Below are 8,925 nucleotides of genomic sequence, written 5' to 3'. Positions count from 1 at the left end.
GGGGAGGGTTCACCTCCCCACCTTTGGGAAGAATTAAACCAGTGTTCTGGACAATGACTTCAACAGCTCTAATTAATCTGCCATTATTATTATTATTATTATTATTATTATTATTATTATTATTATTATTATTATATTATAATTAAAATGTCCATTAAATTGAATCCCTGTTACTTTAAAAGTTATGATTTACTATCACCTCCTCCCCTATGTCCTATTAAGCAAACAAGAAACACCAAATCATCATCATCATCAAACAAACAAACACCAAACAACAACAACCCTTAAACTAATCTTTTGCTCCTCTCTTCAGTGGCACCTTTGAATTGCAGATTTTGCCATAATACTACTGGACTGTCATGTGAAGAGTATGGAAAAAAAAGTTGTCCATCCCATGACGATTCCTGTTCTGCCAGTGCTCTGAATACAAATCTAGGTAAGACTTGCTTGACTTTTTGTCTTTTGCTATTGGACTCACTAAACCAGAGGTGAGGAAGCTGTTGAGCTGTAGATGAATTAGAACTCCCATCTGCCTCAGCTAGCCTGGCCACCACTCAGGGATGATGGGAGCTGAAAATAAACCCCATTCCTCCTCCTGTCTCAGCCTGGAAAATGAGTCCACAACAGTTACTAAGCCGTAGAGCTTGCCTGCTCACTGCTACCCAAATTAGTTGTTTGTTTGCACATGCACAGCTTGTTCTTATTGCTGGTATTGCTGCTTCCCCTTTCACTGCTATCCAAGATGGACCAGATTTGGTGTTAACATGTAGTTTATTCCTCCTTCTTTCATCCCTCTTTCTAACTCCTTATGAAATATTTGTCACATCATTTCATTATGCTCAGAGATTCCCCACCCACTAACAAGTGACTGCCCAACACCACTTTCTGGACACAACCCAGGAGGAAAGAGCAGAACCACTGTCAACTCCCAACCCTCCTAGACAGTCCAGAAGCATAGCATAGTTGATGGTGTCAAAAGCTGCTGAGAGATCCAGCAGAAACAGGAAACAGCTTTCATCTCTGTCCCTAGCCCACAGGAAATCATCAATCAGCCCTACCAGGGTGGTTTCAGTCCCATTCCCTATTCTAGAGGAAATTAATGGAAATTAGATGGAACACAGAATCTCTGGTTTCTACTCATCTAGTGAAAACAAGCTCAAGAAGAGGCCTGTGCACAGCAGAGTCTTCATGATGTTGGGATGATCAAGAGCTAAGAAGGACTTCAAGAAGACCTGGTCCCCCAAAGGCGATGGATACAACTATGAGCTTACAGAGGAATTTATAGTCAGGGGTGGGAGCCTCAGGCAGCACTTGTGAACGACTGGTTTAAGGAGACGTGGAAACTGGCGCAAATTGAGGCTGCATGTTTTCCCAGAGAGCCTGTGATGTGATAGTGGAACACGAAGCAGTTTTGAAATTGCATGCAATCTTTTCCAGGAACACCATGAAATTTTGCCAAATGAGAAGCCAAGTTACCCCCAGTGTTCTTCACTGGGTTCAGTCTACACATCACGTGATCTTCTCGTCCAGGCAAGTTGGTATCTCTTGGACTTTACCCTTTCAGTCAAGCTATGTTGGATGGATTATTATTTAGTATTCCATAATAAATTTATTCTAAAAATATCTTAAGCTTAATAAGGGCATTGTTATCTACTCTTTGAATTCATAGCAGTTTAGTATGTATCCGATTCTCTTTCAGCCAGCCAGCCTTTTAAACATAGAACTGAACTCTGTAAAGAGGACCCGTAGTGGCTATTCTTATTTTGTATCACCTCCAGTAGCAGTTTGTGAAGAATATTGAAAAAAGCATCCCACACAGAGCTCACTGGAAGAGTACCACATGGAAGATAACTATATTTTCTAGTCTATATCTATCTATGCAAAAAAAAAAGTGGGGGTGCTACAGATTTTGTGTTAATCCACTGTGAATGGTGGTGAGAGGATTTTGGAATTCTGTTGTGACAAACTGTCCCCAAACCTTTCAACTGAGAGGAGTTGGCTTACTTTCTTTAACTATCGAAGGTGGTCAGGGTATTCGTTTCTTTCTTTTAAAAAAATCCTGTTTCTGCCATTTTAAAAAAAAATCCCATGGCTGGTTGCAACAGCTGGGAGGGCATCTGTGGACAGGCATAGGCAAACTCCGGCCCTCCAGATGTTTGGGACTGCAATTCCCATCATCCCTAGCTAACAGGACCAATGGTCAGGGATGATGGGAATTGTAGTCTGAAAAATCTGGAAGACCAGAGTTTGCCTATGCCTGGTGTAGGACACAAATTGGTTTAAAAAAATAAAATAAAACATTGTCCACCCTAAGGCAGTGGTGGCCCTCTCTGTTGGCACGTGCACCATCGCCCCAGCAGGGCCGTTCCTGGGTGAATTGACAAAGTGGGCAGCCGCTTCCCCCCCCCCCCATGGAACTGCGGGCAGGAAACGCTCCCTAGTGCACCTGCTGGCTGCAGCAGCATTGGGGGATTTGCATGCCTGCCAACCAGCTGATATTTGGCCACATCGGTCCGGTCCCCGCCCCCCATGCTGTGATTAGTTGGATTGTTTGCTGCCATGAGCAGAAGATAGCAGTGATGTTGCATGTGATTTGTGGCTGCGTTAAGGTTTAAGAGAGCCAGTGTGGTGTAGTGGTTAAGAGCGGTGGAATCGTATTCTGGTGAACTAGGTTCGGCTCCCCACATGCAGCTGCTAGGTGACCTTGGGCTAGTCACACTTCTCTGAAGTCTCACAGCCTCACTCACCTTTGTTGGGGCGGAGGAAGGGAAAGGAGATTGTTAGCCGCTTTGAGACTCCTTAGGGTAGTGATAAAGTGGGATATCAAATCCAAACCCTCCTCCTCCTCTTTCTTTTATTTTATTTGTTGCTGCCAGTGAACGTTGAGACAATTTGTAGCTTTAGCCTGCTACAGGAAGTTTTGTCCATGCGATTTAGTGTATTTCAGCACCTCCCCCCTCCCCCCAAAAAGCTCTACAGCGCCTGCCAATCCTCCCCACAAAAGCTGCACAACTGGCAACCCCCCCCAAAAAAGTGCAACAACTCTGGGCAATCCCCCCAAATAAAGGGCAACAACTCTGGGCAATCTCCCCTAATCTTATTACGGTATATTTATTTGTATGTGCGCATGCAACATTATTATCCCATACATTTTTATCCCATATTAAATTGCCGTGTTGGCACTTTGTGATAAATTAGTAGGTTTTGGGTTGCAGTTTGGGCACTCGGTCTCTAAAAGGTTCGCCACCACTGCCCTAAGGCAACACCCTGAACACTCCCTAAAAATCAAAAAGATTCAGGATATATTCTTTTCTGCCACCACCTTCTTAGTACCAGAAGATATTAATTTTGAAAGCTGATTAGTTGAGGAGACTCACCTCAGTTACTGTGTGTTATGTACTAAAAGAGAATATAGTGATACCAAGTGGTGGAAAATATGTTGTTATTGTTTAATCGTTTAGTTGTGTTGGACTCTTCGTGACCCCATGGACCAGAGCACGCCAGGCACTCCTGTCTTGCACTGCCTCCCGCAGTTTGGTCAAACTCATGTTGGTAGCTTCGAGAACACTGTCCAACCATCTTGTCCTCTGTCGTCCCCTTCTCCTTGTGTCTGCAATCTTTCCCAACATCAGCGACTTTTCCAGGGAGTCTTCTCTTCTCATGAGGTGGCCAAAGTATTGGAGTCTCGGCTTCAGGATCTGTCCTTCCAGTGAGCACTCAGGACTGGTGCCCAGTGGGAGACTGACCTGCTGAGAGCCTGGGGGTCCCTTTTAAAAATGTTTTTATATAGTTTTAACTTATGGTGTTTTAAATTTTGGTTTATGATTTGGTTTTAGCTGGGTTGGGGTAGGATCAATGTCTACTTGGGGTTGGGGGTTACTTTAATTTTTAATATGAGTGTGAATATATTGTTGTTGCTTTTTTCGATTAGTTTTATTGTTTAATGTAGTTTGTATTTTTTGTATTCTTAAGGGGAGAGGGTCAGGACTGCTGGGGAGTGGGCCCCAGCCAACAGGGTGGCTGGGGCAGGTTCCACAGTGGGGATACACTGGGACACCCGATCTCAGTGATCATGGGTAGGAGGAGGAGTTATGCCAAGACCAGACCATGCCATTACTGAGGAGGCGGGCTTACTCACTGTTTGAGGACTATCCCTGCCTCCGGGTCTGGTCTTGACCAGATGGATCCTGGAATTGACAAGGGAGACCCACATGACCTGAAGGTACTGCTGTGCAATGCCAGGTCAATGATTCACAAGACGACTGCCATCCGAGACTTGATCGTGGATGGAGGACTTGACCTGACATGTGTGACAGAGACTTAGTTGGATGAAGCAGATGGGCCTGTTCTTGCCGCTGCTTGTCCACCAGGTTTCTCTTATGCACAACAACCCAGGTCATGAGGGCAGGGAGTGGGGTTGCAGTGATTTTTAGGAAGTCACTAGTTTATACCAGGCATCCTATTGGGAAGACCCAGTTCTCTGAGTGCATGTTCTGGAAGTTGGGCAATAGGGACAGTACAGGATTCCTTTTGGTGTACCAACCTCTCCGCTGCACCAAGGATTCCCTGCCCAAGCTGCTTCAGGTTGTGGTGGATGTTCTCCTGGAGACACCTAGTTTGGTTGTCCTACAGGATTTTAACATCCATGCCGCCATGAACTTACAAGGAGCCACTCAGGACTTCATGGAAAGCATGGCCTCCATGGGGCTGTCCCTGAATAAGTTTGACCCAACTCATAGCCGCGGACATGCCTTAGACCTGCTGTTCACCTCTATGGATGTTGGTGATCTGACATTAAGTAAAAGTGAAACAAAAGAAGTGCCATGGTCAGATCACTTCCTGGTGCAACTGGACTTCTCTGTGACCCTTCCCCTCTGGTGGGACCATTCGGATGATCTGCCACACCACTTAATGGATCCAAATGGTTTCTAGAGAGTGGTAGGGGATGCTTTATCCCATGTTGATGGCCTTTCAACTGATTCCCTGGTGGCCCACTGAAATGTGGAATTAACCAGGGCTATCGACTGTCGGGCTCCGAAGTGCCCTCTCCAATTACATGGAGCCCAGGGAACCCGTGGTTATCCCTGGAGCTGAGGGTGATGAAACAATCATTGAGACAGCTAGAGTGCTGGAGGTGGAAAACTCATTCTGAATTGGACCAGACACGAAATAGAGCTGAATGCCTAGCCTACCAAGTGGCCGCCTCTATTGCATCTGCAGAAAACAGCAGCAGGAGACTCTTTCAGGAGGTTCACAATTTAACAGAATCACCTTTGCCACCAGGACCTGCTAAGGACCCCAATATCTCCTGCAATGGTTTTGCAAAGTTTTTTGCAGATAAAGTCACTCAGATTCAGAAAGAGTTAGACTCCACCATGGGAGCAGGGCCAGGGTGGGAGAGTGCTAGAGTCCTGTCTAGTCAAGTTGAATGGGATCAGTTCCAATCTGTTACCTCCAAGGATGTGGACAGGCTGCTTGGACAAGTGAAACTGACCATCTGTCTCCTTGATCCTTGCCCATGCTGGGTCATAAAAGAGCCAGGAAGGGCTGGGCTATGGGCTCTGCAGGGTGGTAAATGCTTCCTTTTCTTAAAAATAAAAATAAAAAAATCTTTGGACCCAGCCAAATCTTCCATTGTTAGGCAAGGTGATTGAGCAGGTAGTTTCTGAACAACTCCAGGCATGCCTGGAAGAGGCAGACCATTTGCATCCCTTCCTATTAGAATTCAGACCTCATCATAGGACTGAAACTGCCTTGGTTGTGCTGGTCAATGATCTCTGGAGGGCTAGGGACAAAGGTGAAAGCTGTTTCCTACTTCTCCTGGGTGTCTCAGTGGCCTTTGATACCAGTGACCATATCACCCTTCTGGACTGTCTAGAGAGACTGGGAGCTGGGGGCACTGTCATACAGTGTTTCTGCTCATTCCTCCTGGGCTGTGTCCAGAAAGTGGTGTTGGGGGATGAGTGTTCAGACCCCTGGGCTCTCACTTGTGGGGTGCCTCAGGGCTCTGTCCTCTCCCCATGCTTTTTAACATCTATGTAGCCACTGGGAGAGATCATCGTGGGGTTTGAGCTTGGTGCTCATCAGTATGTGGATGATACCCAGCTCTACCTCTCTTTTAAATTAGAACCTGTGAAAGCAGTGAATGTCCTGTGTGAGTGTCTGGAGGCAGTTGAAGATTGGATGGCGGCTAACAGATTGAGGTTGAATCCTGACATCAGATGTAATTTAGGGTTGTCATATGTCTGGGACATCCCAGACGTATTCTATTTTGGGGGGAAACTGGCCATCCAGGGTATTTTTATTATTATTTTAAATCAAAGTCTAGGATTTTTAAAATTCTTTTTTCCCAATTGGGCATGGCTTGGGTTCTGGCATAGGCAGCCCAGGCTCTGGATTGAGCTCTGGCAGCTCAAAAGAAGCTCAGTAACTTAGCAGCTCAACAACTGTCCAGATTTTTCCTTCTAAAAATATGGCAACCCAATGGCCAGATCATGATTTTCAGTTTTCTTCTTATTTTTGATCTTCAAGAACTAATGCTCATTGCACCATCATTGCATAGATATTATTCACTTGAAAAGAGCCAACACAAGACACGGTATTCATCTACTTTATCCATTTTATTCTGGTCATGATTCAGAATAAATGTAACACCTGTACCAAATGTTCTGAAACTAGAGCTCCCAACCCACAATTTCATGCCCTCTTGCGCCTGCCTCCTTGAAACACATTCACTCTGCAGCATCTTCAGAGATCTTCCAAGCCTTCAGAGATCTTGCAAGTCTCAGGATGGGTATTGATTTCTTCTATACCCTTTAAACTGTGACCCCCATAAACATTGGGATCAAAACATCTCGTTTTTTTGACTTTGAAATAGAGCCAGCCATTGAGTGCTTTCATTACACCTTTTGGGGCTGTTGTTAAAAAAGTACAAAAATCTGGTGTTGCACATCCTTTGAGAGAAAGGATTCTCTCTCTTCCACGTGCTGAAAAGAGAGGAATGATAATATGAGTCAGGGTTGACTTCAGGACCCAGCACACTTGAGCAACTTGCAGGACCATTGGGTCCAAATGTTCCTCTTTACCCCACACCCTGTTAGCTTCTGTGAAAATTTAGAAGATGTATTTTCACACACACACTCAAAAAAGGCACTGAAATGAAAGTGGAATCAGGTAATATGAGTCAGGTTTGGCATCAGGGCCTGGCATCCTAGGGCAGATGTCAGGGCCACTGCACCTGAGAACAGTCCACATCTGATGTCTTCCACAAGCCCTGCTTTACCGTTCTTCCCTGTCTACCTGTCCTCTCACCAGACCAAGGCTACTGGGTGAAGCCCACACATGTGAATTTAGTCACCAATTAGATCTTCCATAAAGCCCACAATATAGCATACCTCCAGGGCCTGGGGAAACTCAAAATGGGAATGGAGCCAACAGTGTGCTCCTCCCTGATAATCAGGAAACCTCACCTTCCTAGGGTACTTCTTATATCCCTTCATTTCTCTTTCTCACTTACTGAAACCAGGGACAGATATATTCCCCCAAAGTACATTCAAAACAAGGAAATACCACGTTAAAGAAAACCTTGAATATTTCCTTTCAAAGAAAACATACATTACAGCTCCCCGCACCATTTCCTTTTATCACATTTGGCCAGAAAAGGTAGTTAATGGTTGGCAGCTGATTGGCAGTTTACTCACCATCCTTTATAATAGCAGCAAGTCTCAGGCACCTAAGCCATTTTTCATTGTCAGCCCTGCGCGCCCAGCAAAATTTGAGTTGTTTTTCATCCGGTGTTGCACAGCAGTATCTGCACCCAGCTGTTACTGTATTCTCAGGCTGAACTGTCAAAATGAAGTATATGGTCAGCAGAAGGATTCTATTTACATTGGCGTGCCTAGTCCATTGTGGCCCTTAGTTTCCAGTCCACACAGACACACACTCATGGTGTGACATGGCATGGTGTTCTACAACTGCAATCAAATAGGCCGGCTGTGAAAATCTAATATAAATATTTTTTTAGTGTTGCATATTTTGTCCTCAGTATAACTTCTATATGTATCACATTCAGATCTTTCTCAGTCCATGCATCTTGCTGTGTACCTGCTTCTACACGAGAGTGATTGGAATTGAGCAGTTCTGACTGCCAGGACAAGAGCAGTTTTAGCTTTGATCCTTACCATTCTATGAGATCAAACAAGGATTTCTCATAGGTTTTAGGCTCCAGGCTGACTCTTTTGAATAGAAGAAAAAAAGACACTTTACTACTGTCTATGATACATATTTATGGTGGTTTTATCCAACATTAAACAAAACTGTGCCCCCCTCCTACTGCATTCTCAATTTCTTTGGTTCCCCACTGCCATACTAAAATTTCCCAGATTTCCAAGATCACTGACTCACAACACTTTCAGGTGACAAATGTGTGGCAAAAACATGAAGACTGTCTAAATGTTTGGGAGGGGAAAATGTTTAACTGGTTTTAATTAATTTACATGTTTTATGCACAGTTTTATGCTGTTAAACTGTGCATTGTTTTGTGATGAACCGTGTGTTAGAAATGAAATCCAATGAATAAAACCACAGAATAATTGTTATCATAGTTGATTTCCAGACATAATTTACCCCTAGAATGATCCTAATAATGGTGCTACCAGGCACATTTTTAAAGGGACAAATGACCGAGTTTTTCCCATTGTTTTTTTTTAAGTGTTGCATATTTTGTCCTCAGTATAATGTGACAATAGTAACATACCCAATCATAAATACGATCACCGTAAAGAATGTCTCATGTTGGAAATGCATGAAAGTAGAGGGTACTAAAATGCAGCTATGGTGGGGCTGCGAGAAAGTCAAAAAATTCTGGGGCTGCATCCATGATTTAAAATGATGTTCAGGGTATATTAGTGGGGGGGGGGGCGATTC

At 44.3% G+C, this 8,925-nt stretch overlaps 1 pseudogene; it reads left to right on the top strand.

The window, feature by feature from the left end:
- Positions 1-4,246: 4,246 nt before the first annotated feature.
- On the top strand, positions 4,247-6,819 carry LOC148685448 (uncharacterized; annotated as a pseudogene).
- The last annotated feature ends 2,106 nt before the right edge of the window (positions 6,820-8,925 follow it).

Source organism: Zootoca vivipara, chromosome 6, assembly GCF_965207765.1.
Source record: "Zootoca vivipara chromosome 6, rZooViv2.hap1.1, whole genome shotgun sequence".
In the NCBI taxonomy this organism is placed as follows: Eukaryota; Metazoa; Chordata; class Lepidosauria; order Squamata; family Lacertidae; genus Zootoca; species Zootoca vivipara.
This window is presented reverse-complemented; position numbering and strand designations above follow the sequence as displayed.